At 41.8% G+C, this 18,270-nt stretch overlaps 1 protein-coding gene across 2 annotated transcripts in view; it reads left to right on the forward strand.

The window, feature by feature from the left end:
• The first annotated feature begins 247 nt into the window (after window positions 1-247).
• The window catches only part of SVIL (supervillin), a 212,234-nt gene continuing 194,211 nt past the window's right edge, over window positions 248-18,270 (forward strand). For both annotated transcript variants that reach the window (XM_045586015.1, XM_045586025.1), the window contains exon 1: window positions 248-349. The gene's annotated coding sequence lies outside the window, so the exon portion shown is untranslated. The remainder of the gene's footprint in view (window positions 350-18,270) is intronic.

The following is an 18,270-nucleotide window of genomic DNA, read 5'->3' on the forward strand; positions in this document are numbered from 1 at the left end:
CAGTAAAGGCAATTGTAGTCATGATTCAAATTGCCAACTAGAAAAAAACTAGAGAATTATAAAAATTATACGTCCATTTTAAATTTCACTGTGCTGGGTCACATAGTACTGAAGCATACTTATAAACTAGGAGAAGTTCAGTATTTTCGGAGGTTTACTTAAGCACAACGAATTTGTTCTGTGTTATGTATGTGTATGTTTCTCAGCTTTGGAAGTGACATCCTACAATTCTTTAATCTTTTTTTCCCCCCAGATTCTAGTTCCATTGAAGACTGGTTGTTTTCTAAAACTAGAGAAGTCCATGAAGTGATGGTGGCTTCTTTTTGAGGTTCAAGTACTAGAATAAAAGGTAATTTTTGATGATTTCAGAATTTGTTTGCAATACTATGGTAGAGGCTATCTACAAACAAAAACCAAGACTTCGAATATTTTTTTTCACCAAAAAATAACTAGTATCATTCTGATTTAGTTGTGTTTTTTAAAAAAACAAAACCTAGCATATCTTTCTTAAATGTAAGCATTTGCAGGTAGGTATATCTGAGGATTACAGTGTAACCCAGCTAGGCAGCTCACTCCTTTTCTTAGACCTCATCCCCAGGGACATCGCCCATGCCAGTTTGGTGTGATATCCCACACTCAGAGAGAAAATGTGAGAGTTCAGGCATAAGTTACAGAAAGACCGCTACAGTGTAGGGACTCATTTTAATGACACAAATTGGGTAAAAACTAATAACCAGCTGCTTTCCCATTTCCCCCAATCCCAGCTCATGTAAGCCCTGTGACAACTGGTGGGCTCACGTTACAACAGCAGGTTTGTCTTTGGCTGGGCTCCAGGAGCAGCTCCTCTCTCCCAGCCAGCTAATCCTAAACTGGTTATCCTCTCCAGGTCAGATTTTTTTTTCTGGATGCCTTTAGTTCTCCTATTTCTCAGAACTCTCAGCCAGATTAGGTCTCAGAAACTGTTTTCCAAAAGATCATCTTTCTAAAATCTATTCACAATATTTTTTTCTTATGGACAACCACAGTTCCTGCTCATCAGTTCTCAAAGTAGCAATTTATTTTCCCCTCTTCTTTAAGTGCTCAGTTTAATGGCTGGATTTAGTTTAAAAAGAAATCATATTTAAATCATACTAATATACTTTTTTTTTTTTTTAAATTGGTTTTAGAGAGAGAGACAGAAACACTGATGTGAGAGAGAAACATCAATCAGTTGTCTCCCGTATGTGCCCTGAGCAGGGATTGAACCCTCAATCTGGGTATGTGCCCTTGACTGGGAATTGAATTGCCATCTTTTGGACGGTGCTCCATCCAACTGAACCACACCAGCCAGGGCATACTGATATACTTTTTAATCATGTCAGTCCCAGGGTCAGTGGGTTGAGGTTATAAAGAAGAGTCAGGAGAATTTTGAAATCTCTGTCTAATGTTCACGTTACTTTGCCTGGAGGTAGCTCTCCCTAGATAGAGTTGTTTGTATAGAAACTGGACACCTGTCTGACCAGGATATTGGTGAAGGGGTGCCTGGCTGAATTGGGAAGAAGGTTTTCTAGGTCTGTTTAATCCCAGAGGAATTCTACAGTTTCTCAATTGATGGTCCAAAGCACATGTGTCAAACACAAGGCCTGCGGGCCAAATCCATCCCGCCAGGCCTTGCAATGTGGCCCGCACCGCGCTGTCATCACTGCACTCCGCTGCGTTTCCATCACAATGACAGTTTATGACTGTTCAGTAAACCATTCGGCCCGCAATTTAGGCTGGATTTTAGATTTTGGCCCATTCTCTGATTGAGTTCGACACCCCTAGTCCAAAGGAAGTAAATGGTTCCTCCCTGCCACCCAACCCCCCACCCCCTCACCTCCCCACACACACATTTAAAAAATTAAACAAAGCATTACACTAGATTAATACTTGGTGCGTCTATCATGCTTTTGGGGTGACTTTCTTGATACTCTCATTCTGAAGTATATTTCGTGAATGGCTCCCTCTTAGACCTCATGACCTTGGAGGGCTGTCCTGAGAAAGAATTTTTTGTGGAAACACTTCTGTGGCGAGGAGCTGCTCAGAGGGTGCTTTAGGGCAACTGTCTAAAGTAGGGGTGTCGAACTCAATCAGAGAAGGGGCCAAAATCTAAAATCCAGCCTAAATTGCGGGCCGAATGGTTTACTGAACAGTCATAAACTGTCATTGTGATGGAAACGCAGCGGAGTGCAGAGATGACAGCGCGGTGCGGGCCACATTGCAAGGCCTGGCGGGACGGATTTGGCCCGCGGGCCTTGTGTTTGACACATGTGGTCTAAAGCGTGTCTGTGGTTTGCTAGGTTGGGAGGGAGATTACCATGAGTTGATTATATACACCTGGCTGTTAGGATCTTAGCTTGGTCTTTGAACCTCACCCACTCTGCCACTCTGGTTCCCCTAGTGTTGCCTTAGGCCAAGCCTCCCATTGACAGCAAAAAGCATCAACATTAAACATGAGAAAAGTGTCATGTACTAAACAGTTTTGAAAATATTTAAAGGTCCACGATGACCATCTATGGAGGTAATATACACGAGCCTATAAAGGCATATTTGAGTTTTAATCAAATTTTTATGCTCCCATTCCTCATAAAACTGCCCTTATTCCAGCAGAAATTATTTCCTACTCCTTCCTTCTAAATGCTGTGTCACGTGTCACTTTGTCCTGTATGTCATTGGTTTTGTTTTATTTTATTTTATTTTAGTATGAAAAGCTTTCTTATCTTCTGTTTATTCCCCTAGAAACCCATTTGTTTTTTTCATAGAAGCTTTTTACCTCTCTAATATTAAATTAGGTATATAAGTCCTATCTTTAGCTGTTTATTTATTTATTTATTTATTTTTACATTTTTTTATTAAATTATTTGTGTTCATATTTTAACATTGCCCCCCTCCCCCTATACATACCCTTCCTCCCCAGAGTTTTGTGTCCATTGGTTGTACTTATATGCATGTATACAAGTCCTTCAGTTGATCTATTATCTCCCCCAGATCTCCCTACCCTACCTGCTGTAATTTGACAGTCTGCTTGTTGCTTTTTTTAAATGTATTTTTACTAGAGGCCTAGTGCAAGAAATTTGTGCATAGGAGGATGGGAATCCTTCAGTCCAGCCTGCACCCTCTCCAATCCAGGACCCCTTAGGGGATGTCCAACTACTTGTTTAGGCTCCTCTCACAATCCGGGTCTGCTGGCTCCTAACTGCTCATCTGCCTGCCTGCCTGATCACCCCTAACTGCCCTCCCCTACTAACCTGATTGCCCCCAACTGCCTCCCTTCTGGCCTGGCCAACCCCTAAATTCCCTTCTGCCAATGTGGCTGCCCCCTAACTGCTCTCCTGCTAGCCTGGTCACCCCCTAATAGCTCCCCTGCCAGCCTGGTTGCTCCCTAACTCGCCCACTGCCGGCCTGGTCACCCTTTTGGCCATGTCGCCTGCTAATTGTCCAGAAGGAAGTTGGATGTCTGGAAGATGTCAGGAAGACCCAGTCTAATTATCATATTACCCTTTTATTATTATAGTATAGATTCATTTCAGAGAGAAAGGGAGAGGGAAAGAAAGAGATAGAAAACATCAGTGATGAGAGAGAATCATTGATTGCCTCCTGCATGCCCTCTACTGGATATTGAGCCCACAACCCAAGCATGTGCCCTTCACTGGAATTGAACCTGGGACTCTTTAGTCCATAGGCCAATGTGCTCTATCTGCTGAGCCAAACCAGCTAGGACTCTTTAGTTGTATAGACAGCCAATTCTTTTTTAAAAAAAATATATTTTTATTGATTTTTTACAGAGAGGAAGGGAGAGGGATAGAGAGCTAGAAACATCAATGAGAGAATCATTAACCAGCTTCCCGCAACCAATGTACATGCCCTTGACCGGAATCGAACCCGGGACCTTTCAGTCCACAGGCCGATGCTCTATCCACTGAGCCAAACCAGTTTCGGCGACAGCCATTTCTTTCTTGCAGTCTATATACATTGAAATCCTCCACCCCCTAAATCTGTTAGTTTCTGTTTAATTCGAAGGCCTTCAGAGTAGAAGAAAAGTTTGTCCTTCCCCAAACTATTTTATTTTTATTTATCCTCCCTTTTACTACCATTTTTTGATTAAGTATTTTATAATATTTATTTTACTTCCTATATTACAAACTGTCCTTATTTATTTTTTTCCTAACTGCATTAGGGTTTACCATAAGCATCTTTAACTTATCACAGACTGCCTTCAAATAATATTATACCACTTGATGTATAATATCAAGTGTTATTAAGGGCCTATGGTAATATACCTTTCCTCCTCCCTTTTCCTGTCCTTTGTGCTATTGTCATACCTGTTATATTTATTTAAGTTGTTAAACCCACACTTCATTGTTATTAAATTTGCCTTAAATAGTCAATTTATCTTTTAAAGAGAAAAATATATTTTGTGTTTGTCCAAATCCTTCCAGTTTTTTTTTTTTTTTAATAATTCTTTATTGTTGAAAGTACTACATATGTCTGCCTTTTTTCCTCCATTGATCCCCTCTAGCTGATCCCTGCCCCAGGCCTTCACCACCCTTGTCTATGTCCATACTTCATGCATATAGACATACAAGGTCTTTGGTTGATTACCTCCCACCCATCCCCTCATCCTCCCACACCTTCCCTACTAGATTCTGCTTCCATGCTTCCATGTCTCTGGATCCACTCCATTCATTAGTTTATTTTGTTATTTAGATTCCACATATGAGTGAGAGCATGTGATAGTTGTCTTTCTCTGAATTGCTTATTTCATTTTGCATGATACTCTCCATGTTGTCTCAAAGGGTAAGAGATTCTTCTTTTTACTGCTGCTTAGTATTCCATGGCCTAAATGTACCACAGCTTATTTATCCAATCATCTACTGATGAGCACTTAGACTGTTTCCAGATATTAACTATTGTAAATTATGCTGCTATGAATGTAGTGGTGTACACATTCTTAGTTTTTATTTATTTTTTTTAAATTACAAATAGTAGTACATATGTTTCCTTTTTTTCCCCATTAACCTTCCCCTTGCCTCCCCTCCCCCCGGCCTTGCATCCATTGGTTATGCTTATCTGCACGCATACAAGTCCTTTGGTTGATCTCTTACCTCTCCCCCCAAAGCACACACACACACAAAAAAAAAAACCTCCTCAGCTTTCCCGCTGTAATTTCACTCATCTTCTATCTTTTTGTTCATTAGGTTATAATGTTCTTTATTATCCATAAATGAGTGAGATCATGTGGTATTTTTCTTTCACTTACTGGCTTATTTCACTTAGCAAAATGCTCTCCAGTTACATCCATGCTGCTGCAAGTGGTAAGAATTCCTTCTTTTTTATGCAGATGGACATTTAGGCTGTTTCCAAATCTTAGCTATTGTAAATTGTGGAGCTATGAACATAGGGGTGCATATATCTTTCTGATTGATGTTTCTGTTTTCTTGGGATATATTCCTAGAAGTATTATTACTGTGTCAAATGGCAGTTCCATTTTTAAATTTTTGAGGAAATGCCATACTGTTTTCCACAATGACTGCACCAGTCTGCATTCCCACCAGCAGTGCACAAGGGTTCCTTTTTCTTTGCAACCTCGCCAGTACATGGCATTTGTTGATTTGTTGATGATAGCCAATCTGACAGGTGTGAGGTGGTACCTCATTGTTGTTTTGACTTGTATCTCTCCAATGATTAGTGACTTTGAGCATGTTTTCTTATGTCTCTTGACTTTCTGAATGTCCTCTTTTGAAAAGTGTCTATTTAGATCCATTTTTAAAATTGGATTGTTTATCTTCCTTTTGGTAAGTTGTATGTGTTCTTTGTAAATGTTGGATAGTAAATCCTTATCAGAGATAATATTGGCAAATACGTTCTCCCATGCAGTGGGCTTTCTTTTTGTTTTCTTGATCGTTTCTTTTGCTGGGTAGAAGCTTTTTATTTTGATGTAGTCCCATTTGTTTATTTTCTCCTTAGTCTCTCTTGCCCTGTGTCTGTAAAGATATTGTTATGACATATGTCTGCAATTTTGCTGCCTTTGGAGTCTTGTAGGATTTTTATGGGTTCCTTTCTTACATTCAAGTCCTATAGCCATTTTGAGTTTGTTTTTGTATATGGGTTAAGTTGATAGTCTAGTTTCATTTTTTTTTTTTTTTTTTTTTTGCATATATCCAATTTTGCCAACAACCAATTATTGAAGAGACACTCTTGACTCCATTATATGCTCTTGCCTCCTTTGTCAAATATTAATTGAGCATATGGCTTGGGATGATTTCTGGGGTCTCTGTTCTGTTTCATTGAACTATATACCAGTTCTTGTGTCAATCGAACCTGAGACCCTTCAGTCTGCAGGCTGACGCTCTATCCACTGAGCCAAACCGGTCTTTTGATGTGAACATTAATTCATTTATATTTAAGATTATTATTGTGCTTAATTGTTGCCAATTTAATTCTTTATGCCTAGGTTTCTTTCTCTATTTCTTCCTCTCATTATAGCAGTCCCTTTAGCATTTCATGTAATGCTTTCTTGGTAGTAATGTACTCCTTTAGCCTTTTTTTTTTTTCTGGGAAGCTTCTTATTTGACCACCTATTTTGAATGATAGCTTTTCTGGGTATACTAATCTTGGTTTAAGATCCTTGCTTTCCATTACCTTGAGTACTTCATGCCATTCCCTTCTGGCCTGTAGAGTTCTGATGAGAAATCAGATGCCAGCCTTATGGGAGCTCCTTTGTAAGTAACAGTTTGCTTGACTCTTACTGCCTCTAGTATTCTCTCTTTGTCTTTAATTTTTGGCATTTTATTTATGACTAGAGGCCCAATGCATGAAATTCATGCACTGAGGGTGGAGGTGGGGTGGCGGGGGTATTCCTCAGCCCAGTCTGCACCCTCTCCAGTCTGGGACCCCTCGAGAGATGTCCGACTGCCTGTTTAGGCCCGATCCCGGTAAAATTGGGCCTAAACGGGCAGTCAGACATCCCTCTCACAATTCAGGACTGCTAGGTCCCAACTGCTTGCCTGCCTGCCTGATTTACCCTAAACACTTCTGTCTGCCAGCCTGATCACCCCCTAGCTACTCCCTGGCCAGACTGATTGATGCTTAACTGCTACCCTGCCAGTCTAATTGCCCCTAACTGTCCTCCCCTGCAGGCCTGGGTCCCTCCCCCGCCCCAACTGCCCTTCTCTGCAGGCCTGGTTGCCCCAAACTTCCCTCCTCTGCTGGCCTGGTCACCTCTAACTGCCCTCCCTTGAAGGCCTGGTCCCTCCCAACGCCCTCCCCTGCTGGCCATCTTGAGGTGGCTATCTTGTGTCCACATGGGGACTGCCATCTTTGACCACATGCCATTTTTTATAGGTTAGGTTTTTCTGTCATTATTTCTTCAGGCACATTCTCTATCCTTTTCTCCTTTTCTGCCTCTTCCAGTACACTTGCTATTCTAATATTGTTATGTTTCATATTGTTTCACAGTTCCCTTAAGCTGTCCTCCTGTTTTATCCTTGTTTTTTCTCTTTTTGGTTCTCTGATTGAGTGATATTTTTCAGCCTTGTCTTCTAATTCAGTGATTCGATCTAAGCCTCCCCTAATCTGCTGTGTATTCCTTCTAATGTGTTATTTATTTATGCTATGTCATTCTTTATTTCTGTTTTCATAGTTACTATGTGAACTCTTGGGCATCTTTACCATCATTACTAGGTGTATCAGGTTAATAATGCAGATTTTGTAATAAAAGAAAATAGGGTAATTTCAAGAGAAACATCAGAAGTGCTTTATTCAAACTAATGTCCATCACTAGCTACACATTTTTCCCATCTTCCAGATAATTTGTGGATACCATTCCAATAGAACTTTTATTGTTTTGAGGCAAACCACTTAAAAAGTCCCAGTTTTCCACTTCTTTATATATTTTGAAGTGCTGCTCAGAAAGTGCATGTGCCATCAGTCGGAACAAGTGGTAATCTGAAGGAGCAAGGTCTGGTCAGTACAGTGGGTGGCTTAATGTTTCCCAGGCAAGATCTTTTAACATGCCTTTAACTGGTTTTGAAGTGTGTGATGGTGCGTCATTATGAATCAAAATTACTTTGCCCTGTCTTCTGGCACATTCTGGTGGTTTTATGATCAAAGCGTGGTTCAAATTGATTATTTGTTATCAGTAGTGATAAGTATTAATGGTTTCACCTGGTTTTAGAGGCTTATAATACACCACACCTTCCTGATCCTAGCAAATGCAGAGCATTGTCTTCTTTCCGAAGTGATTTGGCCTTGTAGTCGACGTTGATGGTTGACCTGGATCAACCCATGATTTTGTGCGTCCCAAATTCATAAAATAAATCCACTTTTAATTGCCAGCCACAATTCAATGCAAAAAAGGACTTTCTTTTTGTGCTGTTGAAACAACATTTTACTAATGACTTTTTGGTTTTCCATTTGTTTTTTGTTCAGTTGATGTGGCACCCATTTTCCTTCCTTTAAAATTTTTCCCATTGCTTGTAAACAATCAGAAATTGTTTGCTAAGCAACATTTAATCTTTCTACAAGTTGTTTTTGAGTTTGACACACATTTTCATCCAATAATGCTTATAATTGTTGGTCTTCAAACTTTTTGGTTGACCTGGATATTCTTTGTCTTTCACATGGAAATCATCTATTTTAAAGCATTCAAACCAGCATTCACAAGTATTTTGAGATGGAGCATGTTCACCATAATCTTTCTGAAGTATTCAGCAGCACTTTTATTCAAAATAAAGTAATGAATTAAAACTTCCCACAAATGTTGTCTTTTTTGCCACCAAATTTGACATTTTTTAAGTGTAAAGTTATCTATGATGTTAATATGTTCAGCAAATTTGACATGAAGTTTCGAAGCTTGTTGTCAATACAACAAAATAGCGTACATATCAAATTGCATAAATATCAACATATGTGTAACTCCATCTATTGAAAAAAAAAATCCCCATTATTAACTGGTACACCAAATATTCTGAGCTCTGTATCAGATAAATTTCTTATCTCCATTTCATTTATCTCTTCTTCTGAGAATTCTCTTGTTCTTTCATTTGTGGATTGTTTTTTGTTTTGTTTTTTATCTCCTCATTTTGGCTACCTGTTGGTGTTCATAACTTTGTGTTTGGCAGATCTCAGTTTCTGGTGCAGGACAATGTCAAATGCTGATTTGACTAATTGGATCAGGCAGAGAACCAAATCCTAGAGACTGCCTCTATCTATAGACTACTTGAATTGCCCTCAGGCAATCATCCACAGCTGTGGCAAGAGTTTTCTCCCACAGGGTAGGGAAGTTGCTTCTGCCTGAAGGCTAATTGTTATTCTAAGTCTCTTAATGGGAGTCAAACTCAGCACTCTGGGGCAAGATGTTTTCCAATAGGATGGGCCACCTGTCTTTTGCCCAAAGCCTCCTGCATAGCAATTGTCTGTGTGAGAAAGATGATCTTGCCAGTATGAGGGAATGACTCAGCACAGGAAACTGGTTTTTCTGCTTTCTGAGCTCTAACCCCAGAGCTGTCAATCCTGGATTCTGTTCACACAGCTCCAGTCCACTCTGCCTTCCCTCTGCCAGATGACAAGGTGGGTGGCTCCATAGGACATTTGTGCATTGGCCTGTTAAGAGGTTGCCTGAATTTCCAGCTGTCTCTTCCTGAAAGTCAGCACCCCTGTTGCTTTTCACAGCCAGATCTTATGTGGGTACCCTCCTCAAGTCTGGTGCCCTGTTTGCGCCTTACACCCCAGAGTTCTCAGTGACACCCTTCCTACCCCCCACATCTGAGATATCTCTCAGGAACTTCAGTTGCTGCTATGAAAGCACCGCCAGCCCTTTTGTGCCTCTGCTCTTCTCCCAGTGTCTATGCAGTCTCCACTTTCAGTCCTGTTATTTGGGTTCTCTCCAGTGAGTCTTCTATTGATTCTTCAGGAAGTTTTTCTGTATTTTAGTTGTAATTCCAGTTTGGTCCTGGAGCATGTCCATTCAGCATCCATTCTTAATCTGGTTCCTTTTATTGACTATATATGGAGAAAAGGTCTCCTCACTTATCACTGTATATTAGCTCCGTGAGGCAAAGACTTTCTGTTTTGTTTTCTATTTTATGCTAAGTGACTAGAACAATGTCTGGTACATGCACATTTACTTAATGAGGTAAATAAATGTATTACATCCCTAGACCAAACTATAAATTCTCTGGGGACAAGACAGGCTGACACAGCAGCTGCTCTCTTCACTGGCCGCTGGTCTATGGGGGGTGAGAATACACATTTATGCCCTCTCTCTGAGGCTGAGGAAGTGGCATGTTGTATTTTCCCTGTATGGGAAATGATAGTTTAGGCTGTGCCTATCTGCTACTTAAACCATAGAAGATTCTTTCCAAGATGCTTACAAATGAGATGTGGAAGGGACATAAAAGAATTGGTGCCTATACAAGACCTTTTAATTTTTGTGTTTACCAGTCCCTCCCCAGGAAGCCTCTCTGATGGGCCTTGGTGGGGTGGGTGAGGCTGGAGAAGCAAGAAGGGTGTGTGTTGATGTCACAGTGAGTCTTCCCCTCTGGTCAGGTCTGAGGGGAAGTGTGTGGTAGATCACAGGGAGGCAGAATGTCAGTCCCTGACAGGGGCTGAGGGGGCCCTTTGGTTTCCCTTTCATGCCTATGCTTGAAGCCCTGCCTCTGTTTAAATGAACGGGCACAGAAAGGAGCTTCTCTGCAGTGGTCATAATTTGATATGTAGCGGATACAAAGTCTGGCTGGGGAGAATCAAATCTAATTCAGATGATCTAATAATATCTTTGAGGAGGTGCCCTGAGGGTAACTTTGGTCTTTTGGCTTCCCCTCCCAAGTAATCATAAGGAAGAGGAAGGTGGCTAGATATTTTCCAGAACCTCTTTGCTAAGTGAATTTATCTGGCACAGAAATTTTAGGTACAAGGATTTCAAGGCACAATAATAGTTGTCTTTTTGTCAGCTGATGTATAATTTTGAGAGTCATTAGATGTTAATTTGATGAATCCATGGACTTATGCCCTTCTCCTATATACATACACACACACACACACACACACACACACACACACTATCATTCTGGCTACAGCAATTGTCATTGGTTTGCATGTCAGGTTTTGTGGTTAGGTACCTAGAGTCTCTCTTCCTCACTGCAGGTATTTGTGAAGCTCTCATTCTGTGTTGCATCACTGCTGCCAACATATCCCCCACCCTCTCCTACACATGCCCTAAGACTTACCAACTTTTCCCTCCCTTCCCCCCTTGCCTCGCCTTTCTTGATTTGGCACTGCACTCTGTCACTCTGTCACTCTGTCCCTCCTCCTCCTCCTCCTCCTCCTCCTCCTCCTCCTCCTCCTCCTCCACCTCCTCCACCTCCTCCTCCTCCTCCTCCTCCTCCTCCTCCTCCTCCTCTTCCTCCTCCTCCTCCTCCTCCTCCTCCTCCTCCTCCTCCTCCTCCATGCCTGCTTCTATCCCCCATCCTGTTGTATGTACCAAGTTCTACAATAGTTGTGTATAATTACTCTCAGCTCTTTGAAAATCCCAGGCTCAGTCTCAGCTTTATGGCCCTGCCCATGCTGTTTCTGCCACCGGGAGTGCCTTTCCCCTTCCTTCTCATCAGGCGGAACCTTACTGATTCCTAACAATACCATTCTGGTGCCTCCTCAAAACAGTCATCTGGGTCAGCTGCACCTGTTGGGGATGGAGGCTGGACAAAACTCATATTAGAGCATGTCTCAAACTATTATGTTTTAGATGTTGATCTCCAGCTAACTGGACTGCTGTAAAGGCAGTACTGGATCCTTGGCCTCTATCACTGCACCCAACACAAAGGTATTTAGAAAATATCTGGCTTTCAGATCATGTGTCCTTACACCTACCAACATATTCTCAATGCTTTTTGATTTAGGTTGTTTTTTAAACAATATTTAATGAAGTCTTCTATCTGATGCAGAGAGGAATAGAGCTTGTACATTGAAGTTGCCATTTCTTGAAAGAATGGCTTAAATGGCTTTATTCACTACTTTTATTTCATAAGGATTTGCCATATGCATTTGCCACAACAATTGAGAATATAGTAAAAGTTAGTGGAAAAAGGTAATTCCTCCAGTGCCTACAAGCAGCCATCAACCTAGGTATTTTTAATTTTTTAAATTGTTGTTTTAGTTGGTTTTTAGAGACAGTGAGCAAAGAAAAGGGAGAGAGAGACAAACATCTAAGTGAGAGTGAAATGTCTATTGGCTGCTTCCTGCACGCCCCCTATCACAGGCAGTGGGCCTGAAACCCTGGTATGTGCCCTAACTAGATATTGAACCAGCAGCCTTTGGGGCATGGGATGACACCCAAACAACTGAGCCACACTGACCAGGGTGGTATTTTTAATGTTATAAATGGGCTGCCATAGAAAACTACAAAAATATTGTGCCCTGCCCTGCACTGCTCAGTGGTTAGACTGTTAGCCCACAGGGTTTGATTCCTGGTCAGGGCACATACCTGGGCTGCAGATTCAATCCCTGGCCCCAGTCAGGGTGCATGGGGCAACCAGTCAATGTATCTCTCTCACATTTTTATTTTTTTCTCTCTCTCTTTCCCTGCTTCCCTTCCTCCCTTCCAAAAATCAATGGGAAAAAATACCCTCAGGTGTGAATTAAAAAAAGAAAAGAAAAAGAAAAAAAGAAAAACGATGATCATGCATTCAGCTTCAATCAACTCAATTCCCTTCCAAATAAAGTGTAAGATGGAAACCATAGGAAGAGCCTAGTACAAGGAGGGATTGGTATTTCAATGGTCACCAAACTCTGAAGCTTCCACCGTGTTTGGTCATTTCTGTTTGGACAAGAGCTTGTTTTCCATACTCAAGCTTAGTTTGTTATGTGCTGGATGTAACTCCTTCAGGGAACAATCTCTTAACTTGCCTCTGACACACGACTGTCACTCACACATGCAGGACCCCAGCAAGATTCTAGACCTGTTGTCTTCCAGGTAAAGTGGGCTCTGACTTCTCTGCTGGGCTCTGTCTCAATGACTTTCTAGTGACATTAACTCGTTTGTCACAGGCCTTTTTCACCCTCAGCTGACCGGGTCTCTGCTGGATGGTCTTGCTTATCTGTTTTGGATTCTCTGGGTTGAATGTAGAGCATTATGGTGATGAACGCAGAAGGAAGCATCAGACATGAATGAGCTTCTGTTTACCTGACAGTGCAAATAACAGTACTCACTCAGAAAGGGCTATTATGTTCCCTTTTTCTTCATGGAATTTTCACTATAAGTAGCCAGTGAAACTATGTTCAGTTGTCATTTTTAGCATATGGGACTGGTTCTCCTGATATAATTTTTACTTTGGTTTAGGGATATTTCAGTGCATAGCCAACAAAGGATTAGGACTAAGAGAAATGAAAATCTTTCATCAGTTTTCACCTCTCATACATAGAAGCATTAGTTGGAGGTAGAAACTGAACATATCTTTTTGGCATCTGTGTTCCCCGTTCAGGGTTGGCAGTTGAGTTAAGGAAAAATGGAAGAGGGAGAATCCATGGAAAAATACATTGGGTGTCTGAGACAGTCACATGGAGACTGTATCTTTCCTTAAGTTTAAATTTTTCTTATTTGAAATTTTGAAGATGATCACAATTAAATAGAAGTTTTTAAACACCCAGTTGAACAATGTATTTTATAAACCTTTGTTTTCAAATGTTCCTAAGGTAAGTGATCTCTATCTAGTAGACAGATTGGGTCTGATGACCTGGGAAGAACTCGTGTACAAGTGACTAGGGCTGGTTCTCAACAGATGCTTCCAGTACTGAGAGTCACAGCTGAGTGCCAGCAAGAAAAGAGAGCTGGAAAATCTGTCCCCTGCAGCCAAATGGGCGCTAAATCCTAAGCTCACGCCAGCTGAAATGGAGCATCATGTGTGGCCAAAGGCAGTTGTCAGAAAAAGAAGAGCTGGCTTCTAATTCTTTCAAGCCAGAATCCAACTCTGTGTTCTGAGAGCCAGCTACTTTTACCCCTTAAGGTGACATCTCAGGGCCCCAAATGACCTCCTTTTCCCTGTTGCAGGCAGCTTCTCCTCGAGGTTCTTTCTGCATACCTTTGACGAGTAAATCTCTACAAGGCTCTGTGTATGGCCTCAGAGCACGTCTTGTCTTATTGTCATGGTCAAAGACTGCTTAGTCTTTGGTAAGCTGAGCAGTAGTCACTGAGTATCTGTGCTTAGTACATTAAATAGTCTTTGCTCTCAAAGAGTTTATATCACACACTCATGAGAACATGCACACCTATTCTTTGAACTTTAAAGAAGAAGAATGAATGAATATGTATGGTTAGCTACCCAGTAACAGGACATGGATGGATAAATCTTTATTGCCATTAACAAATATTTGTGCAATATAGGTCACATGTGTTTATCCTTCATTAAAATAGAAAGACGGAAGAGAGGGCTTCATTTTTCTCTTAATTTGGAGGCGCATAAGAAGAAAATCATTAGTTTTATTCTTAAAAGAGTTGAGACCATGGGTAGAACATAGTTTGGTGACTAGAAAATGGCCACTTCCTTCAGTGGAGCTTGTAGAAGAACATGGTGGTGTGCCTCTGTGAGGTGCCGGGACTGCTGGTGGGAGTGATGCTATGGCAAGTGGGAGGGCTGGTTTCTCATGGTGCTTCAGGTTTCTTGTGGGGTCATACATATGACTGGGCTTATTGACACTATTCCTACAGAGAAATGTTTGGTAGAAAAAGATCATGGCTCCCTGAAGAATCATGGTTCACATCCTAACCCTTAGAAGCTGTGAATATGTTAGATTACATGGTGAATAGAGATTGCTCATAAACTGACCTTGAAATGGGATGATTATTCTGGATAATCTAAATATTTCAGGTGGGTCAAATGCAGTCATGAAAGTTCTCTGAATTGAAGGAGATAGGAGACTTTATCACAAGACTAGAGTGAGGCCTTGTGACAAAGTCTCCAAACCTTTGTTGCTTTGAAGATGGAGGAAGGTGCCATGAGCAGGTGGACTCTAGAAACTTGAGAAGGGTAGGAAATGGATTCTGTCCTAGAGCCCTTAGAAGGAACCAGTCCTACCAACACCTTGTTTTTTAGCACAGTGACACCCATTTCAAACTTCCAACCTCTAGAACTCTAAGATAATAAATTTGTGTGTTTTTTTTGAAACAGCTAAGAATCATATCTATAACAATAAAAGTGTAATATGCTTATTATACTGGACACTCTTCTGGACAACCTTCCGGATATAGCTAGGGCTGCAAGGGAATCCCGGGTCTCTGGTGCCAGAGGGAAGCCAGTGCAGGAAGTCAGGTGAAGGAAGGTCTACTCTTGCATGAATTTCGTGCATCAGGACTCTAGTGTGGGTTATACTAGTAAAACTGAAACTCATAGACACAGACAACAGTATGGTGGTTACCACAGGGAAGGCAGTGGAGAGGGTAGTAAAGGGTAAAGGTTACCAAATATATGATGATAAAAGATGATTTGACTTTGGGCAGTGAGCACACAATGCAATGTATAGATTATGTATCATAGAATTGTACACTTGAAACCTATATGATTCTATTAAACAATGTTACCCCAGAGAGGAAGGGAGAGGGATAGAGAGTCAGAAACATCGATGAGAGAGAAACATTGAACACCTGCCTCCTGCACACACTCTACTGGGGATGTGCCCACAACCAAGGTATATGCCCTTGACCGGAGTCGAACACGGGACCCTTCAGTCCTCAAGCCGACGCTCGATCCACTGAGCCAAATCGATCAGGGTTTCTTCACTATTATATCCTTAATGCCTACTTCATTGCCTGACTCATATTTAAATGAATGAATCTTTTTAAACTAAATCCATGAAAAACAACTATCTTTTCAAAGAGTTTATTTTATAGTGAATCACTGTTATTAGAAATCTTAAATCCAGGCTCTTGTTATAGACAAAGAATATCACATTTTACATTGTTATTCAAAGATGAGAGGTTTGGTTAGAGGATTTTTTTTAAGTTGTTGGATTTAAACAAGATTCATTTTACTTCCTTGTGTTCTAGGAACTTCTTTGTAATTACACATGATTAGAATGTTAACTTGCCCTTTGCCTGTTTAATAATACTTCCGTAATATGCGGCAAGTTGTAACCTTAAGTTGGTGACCAAAATTTGCTCATTATTTGTGAAATTCAGGTTGGGAAGCCTGGTATTATTTACTAATATTACTAATATTATTAATGATCTTTGCATGGTATCTTTTAAAATTAACAATATTTCTAGTGTTGATTTACTATTTCTTCACTCACTCTCTGAAAAAAATCTTTTCTAGGATCTTACTGTGTGCCAGGCAACTGGGGAAACAAAGGGAAATAAGATATGGCACTTCTTAGAGGAATCCACATTCTAGATGGGAAGAAACATGAGTAGATGGATAATGAGACTATGCTATAGCCAGTATTAAAATAAGTTGTGGTGCCAAGATGAGAAATCTTACAACTTTGCAGGGAGAATACAGCAGAGAGAAAGAGACTCTTAAACCAGGTACCTAAGGACCAGAAACAGTTTGACAAATGGAAGAAGTGGATATATATTATTAACTGTAGGCCTGGTGCATGAAATTTCATACATTGGGGGAGAGGTCCCTCAGCCTAGCCTGTACCCTCTCGTAGTCTAGGACAGCTCTGTGGACATCCCTCTCACTCCTTACTGCCTGCCTGCAGCTGAGCAGCGCCCCCACCCTGTAGTCAGTGTGTTTCATAGTAACTGGTGCTTCCACCATTAAGTTGATTTGCATATTAGGGTTTTATTATATAGGACTAGAGTCTCAGTGCACGAAATTCATACCTGGGGGGCAGGGTAGGTCCTTCAGCTCAGCCTGTACCCTCTCCAATCCAGGACCCCTCGGGGGATGTCTGACTGTCAGTTTAGGCCTGAACCTGCTCAGGCCTAAACCAGCAGCCAGACATCCCTCTCATAAGCCAGGACTGCTGGCTCCTAACCACTCGCCTGCCTGCCTGCCTGCCTGATCACTCCCAACCACCATTGCCTGCCAGCCTGATGCCCCTAACTGCTCCCTTGCCTACCTGATTGCCCCTGCTACTCTGCCAGCCTGATCATCCCCTAACTACCTCTGCATGCCAGCCTGATTGCCCCTAATTGCCCTCTTCTGCAGGCCTGATCACCCCTAACCGCCTCTGCCTTGGCCCCCACCACCATGGCTTTGTTTGGAAGACGTCCTGTATAATTAGCATATTACCCTTTTATTAGTACAGATTGCCTCCAGAATCTCAGGTACTGTGCTGGGCACTTGTGTGGATAACTCTTTTAATTCTAGGAGAATAATATTCTAATTAGGTAACTTTACAAATCCACATAGAGTGGGATTTATATTGTCTTAGAAGTCATGGGTTTTAAAGCAGAAGTGGGCAAACGTTTTCTGGAAAGAATGAGAATAAATATGTTAGACTCTGTGAGTCTCTGTCACAACTATTCAACTGTGCTGGTGTAGTGTGAAGTAGCCATCCTACCTAATTAAAGAGTAGTATGCAAATTGACCATCATTCTGCTCACAAGCCATGCCCACAAACCATGCCCACAAGCCAATCAGAGCACATATGTAAATTAACCCCAGTCAAGACGGCTGCAGCCACAGAGGCTTGGGTTTCTCTGGCAATGGAAGAAGCCAAGCTTTCTGCCTGCCCTAGCAGGCCTAGGCCTCCACTCAAGGCTACAGAGTTTCAATTATAGAAGGTAAAGAGAAACAGCTGCTGCAATGGAGCAAGCAGGAGGCTTGACTCTGCTCCAGGCTACAAAGTTTCAATTGTAGAAGGTAAATATATCCCAGATACCAGAGGCTCTGCTTGGGTTGCTGGAGGGTGTAGCTGGCCTTCAAACCACCACAGACCCCTCACCCAGGCCACCCCACCCCCCAAGGGAACCCTCACCCCCCAAGGGAACCCCCACCCTGATCCAGGACACCCTTCAGGGCAAACCAGCTGGCCCCTACCCGTGCACCAGGCCTCTGTTCTATCTAATAAAAGAGTAATATGCAGATTGACCATCATTCCAACACACAATATGGCTGCCTCCATGTGGTCAAAGATCCTGCCCCTATGTGGACCCAAGATGGCCACCACAAGATGGCCAGCAGGGAAGGGTAGTTGGGAGGGACCAGATCTGCAAGGGAGGGCAGTTGGGAGGCACCAGGCCTACAAGGAAGGGCAATTGAGAGGGACCAGGCCTGCAAGAGAGGAAAGTTGAAGGTGATCAGCGCTGTA

The sequence above is a fragment of the Pipistrellus kuhlii genome, unplaced genomic scaffold (assembly GCF_014108245.1).
Source record: "Pipistrellus kuhlii isolate mPipKuh1 unplaced genomic scaffold, mPipKuh1.p scaffold_m20_p_1, whole genome shotgun sequence".
Lineage (NCBI taxonomy): Eukaryota > Metazoa > Chordata > Mammalia > Chiroptera > Vespertilionidae > Pipistrellus > Pipistrellus kuhlii.